Below are 4,782 nucleotides of genomic sequence, written 5' to 3'. Positions count from 1 at the left end.
TGGTTTTATAGATAATACTTGCATGGACTCACACACACAAGCACACAAGCACACACACACACACACACACACAAACACACACACACACACATTCACATACGCCCACTCACATACGTACACAAAACAAGAGTTGTACTTGAAATAACGACAAAGTGAGTATAACGTTCTTTTACTAACGTATGTCGCTTAAGTTTCCCACGTCAGGAGAGTATATTTCCCTTGATAATAACTCTCTTCCTTGTTCTTCTTCATCGCAAGTCAAAAATAGATTCCGAGCAGGAACAACATTCCGCTATTGTGTTCTTGACGACGTCCATAGAAGGCTAGTTGTTTACTGAGATGACACCATCGAAAAATGTAATGATATCCACAGATGAAGGAAGAAGTTTAAGGAGGTGGGAACCAGCATTGAACACATTGCGCGGGCAAATGAACCATAATCCACGAGCATCCTGTCTGTGGTCACAATGCATTAATAGTATTATTTACATTTGACGGATATTTGTCCTCATCTTGTTTGTTGTTAACACAACGTTTCGGCTGATATACCGAAGGCTGGAGGGTATATCAGCCGAAACGTTGTGTTAACAACAAACAAGATGAGGACAAATATCCGTCAAATGTAAATAATGTTAATAATTCCTCATCTCTTAAATATAGAACTGCATTAATAGTAGATTGAATTTTTCTGACGAGATAAAAATGACAGTAAATAAATGAGTACAGCAGTGTATTCCTAAAGCTTTTTGAAACAGGATTCACGAGTCGACCTCAACATCGGAGCAAGTAAATCGGTTGTAATAAATGTTGAGCAGCACTTTCTGTGTACAGAGCAAGAGCTAAACAACAAATGGAATTGGAACGACTTAGGTCAGTTGATAAAAAAGTTATGCCCGGTTTTGCGTTGCTTTCGGTATAACCCTCATGCACATACATACATACATACATACATACATGCATGCATACGTACATACATACATACATGCATGCATACATACATACATACATACATACATACATGCATGCATACATACATACATACATACATACATGCATACATACATACATACATACATAGATACATACATACATTACACAGATACATACATACATTACGTAGATACATGCATACATTACGCAGATACATACATACGTGTATATGTATATGTGTCCGTGTTTATACGAATTCACATACGGACGCGCACACACGCACACACACACACAATATAGATAATTACATATCGAACGGGAAGCAAGAGACAGTGAGAGTGAGGGTGAGGGAGAGGGAGAAAGATAAATAGACAAAGAGAAAGAGAGAGAGAGTGGGTGGGTGAGACAAGCTGAGAGAAAGACAGACGAGAGACAGTGAAACGAAGAACTATGTAGAAAAGATGTGAAGAAATGGACTTAAAAGTTTGGCGAATAAGTACATGTGTACTTGAAACACAGACATTATCCATTATAGTGATTCCCTTGAAAGATACGTAAATATGCAAACACAGACACACATTGACTCAGATATTCAGAACTTAATACATGCGCCCGAAGAAACGCATGGACACATGGTCCGATTTATATATAATACAAATTTAAACATCTAAACTAATCTTTAGATAAGTAAATGGTTTAAAGATAGATAGAGAGTGAGAGAGAGAAACTGATAAATCGAAAGTACATATATATATATATAATTCTAGAAATAAGAGTCGTAAAATACACAAAGAAGCCACCATTTCACTAAAAATACAACAGGCTAACGAAAATTTATAGATTTTCCTTTTTGGCTTTAATGCTTCCAGGCCGTTTATATTATTGTTATTATTTATTATTTATAATAATAATAGCAATACTAATATCTTTATTTATTTATGTATATTTATACACTGATAGGGCGTGAATTTGGCGCTGGTCGTTCAACAATTTTGAGAGACATGACGAAGCGAGCATAGATTTAACCCTTAGCTAACAGCGAGACCTAATGATGAAGACTAAGGGAAAAATCTCAAAGTTCGAAATCACGTGATATAGGTATATCTGTGATCCTCATTTGCGAATTTCAATTTTCGTCAGCCTGTGGTATTTTCAGTGAAATGGTGGCTTCTTTGAGTATTTTTCGATTCTTATTTCTAGCAACGCTAGTACTCCGTGTACCCTCAACTATAATTAATAATTAGTTATGAATTTATAAATTTACCGCTTTGGCTTTAATGCTTGCTGGGCACTTATATTATTGTTGTTTATTATATATTAATAATAATACGTTTAATAGTATATATACTCCAGCATGGCCGCAGTCAAATGACTGAAAGAAGTAAAAGAATAGAAGGCGTGGCTATGTGGTAAGAGGCGTGCTTACCAACCACATGGATCCAGATTCAGTCCAACTTAGTGGCACCGTCCTGGAGTCGATTCGTTCGACTGAAGTCGGTGCTCCAGCATAGCCGCAGTCAAATGACAGCAGCAAATAAGAGACTAACAGAATAAAAGAATATATGTATATACATATAGGCAGACAGACAAATAAACAAATACATTGATAAACATTTAGATGCATAAATATATAGATACAAAGACTGAGGGAGAGAGAAAGAAGGAGACAGAGAGGAGCATGTATACATGAATGGATGTAAACATGTATGTATGTATGTATGTATGTATGTATGTATGTATGTATGTATGTATGTAGGTAGGTAGATAGGTATATAGATAGGTAGTAAATGGTGAATGAGACAAATAAACAGAAACAGTTAATGACTGACACATAGACAGAATTATTTCAGCAAACAATTTACAATATAGATTATTGTCACGTGCATTAATACATGCGCGTGACTACCATTACTCTGTCTTACTATTTCGATATATGTATTTAGCTGTGCGCGCGCGCGCGAATGTGTGCGTGTGGTACACATGGGTTGTAAGTGGCTCAGCTTCTGGAACTATAAATATAGGCTTGTATGCATGCATGTATATATATATATATATATATATATATATATATATATATATATATATATATATATAGTTATATGTGTGTGTGTGTGTGTGTGTATGCATATATATATATATATGTGCATATATGTATATATATGTATATATATATATATATGTATATATATATATATATATATATATATATATATATATATATATATATATATATATATGTGTGTGTGTGTGTGTGTGTGTGTGTGTGTGTGTGTGCGTGTGTGTGTGTGTGTAAAGGTGCAGTGGCCCAGAGGTTAGGAGAGCGGACTCGCTGTCATGGGACCGCACCTTCTATTCCCAGACCGGGCGTTGTGAGTGTGTATTGAGCGAAAACACCTAAAGCTCCATGAGGTTCCGGCAGGGGATGGTGGCGAACCCTGTTGTATTCTTTCACCACAACTTTCTCTCACTCTTTCTTCCTGTTTCTGTTGTACCTGTATTTCAAAGGGTCAGCCTTGTCACACTGTGTCACACTGAATATCCCCGAGAACTACGTTAAGGGTACACGTGTCTGTGGAGTGCTCAGCCACTTGCACGTTAATTTCACGAGCAAGCTGTTCTGTTGATCCGATCAACTGGAACCCTCATCGTCGTAACCGTTGGAGTGCCAAGATATATATATATACAAGCATACATTCATACATGCATATGCACGCAACCATATCCAACCACCCATCCGTTTATATATATATATATATATATATATATATATAAATTTACATTCAAGATGAACATGGTACTTAAGTTTAGGCACCAGAATTAAGTATGATATTATACAAACAATTCCAAAATAAGATTATTAAAAATCAAAATAAGCAACAAGGATATTCAAGGTTAATGCAGTACGATTGTTTCATGCGACTCCATTTATTTAAGCAATGTGAGCATTACTTTAAATGTAAAATGCAGAGCAATCTTCAGCTGCACAAAGATACAGAAAATTCACTGAAATTTCATTTCAGTAGAAGGACATATTATTGTAACTACATTTAAACAATCCAAGTGGGAAGGAAGAATATGCCCTACTGAAATGAAATTTCAGTGAATTTTCAGTATCTTTGTGCAGCTGAAGATTGCTCTGCATTTTACATTTAAAGTAATGCTCACGTTGCTTAAATAAATGGAGTCGCATGAAACGATCGTACTGCATTAACCTTGAATATCCTTGTTGCTTATTTTGATTTATATATATATATCTATACACACACACACACACACACACACACACACATGGCAGAAGTAAATAGACATTCCATAAATCATCGTTTTATGTTTATTCTAACTTGTAAAGGTTTATATTTTTTATTAATTGGCATTTTTATGCTTCAGGTTATATATGTGACTGTTTAATCATGCCGTGTACAAAAGAAGCCTTGGAACTGTCTGAATTTCAAAGAGGCCGTATTGTGGGTCATTCTGAAGGCGTACATAGTCAGCGTAAAATCTCAGAAATCCTTGAGATCCTGCTTTGTACAGTTAATAGAGTGATTGTGCAAATTACCAGAGAGAGGATGGAGTCCACAGAACAACGAGACCCTCTGACAGGACACTTCTCTTTGTTAAGAGAAGTATGGAGGATAATCCTCGTTGCAAGGCCTATGACATAGCAGAATATGTTGATATCAGTCCGACAACAGCTACCAGGTATCTTCACAAACTTGGTTACTATGGCAGAGCAGCAAGATGGAAGCCACTTCTTCGACCAGCCAACATCAAGTGAGATGATGGAGAGACCACTAGCATTTTGGAACACTGTCATATTCTATGTTGAGTTCAGATTTAATGTATTTTCTG

This window comes from Octopus bimaculoides, chromosome 18 (genome assembly GCF_046866305.1).
Source record: "Octopus bimaculoides isolate indiv1 chromosome 18, ASM4686630v1, whole genome shotgun sequence".
Taxonomy (NCBI): Eukaryota; Metazoa; Mollusca; class Cephalopoda; order Octopoda; family Octopodidae; genus Octopus; species Octopus bimaculoides.
The sequence above is the reverse complement of the archived record's forward strand: the minus strand, read 5'-3'. Positions refer to the sequence as shown.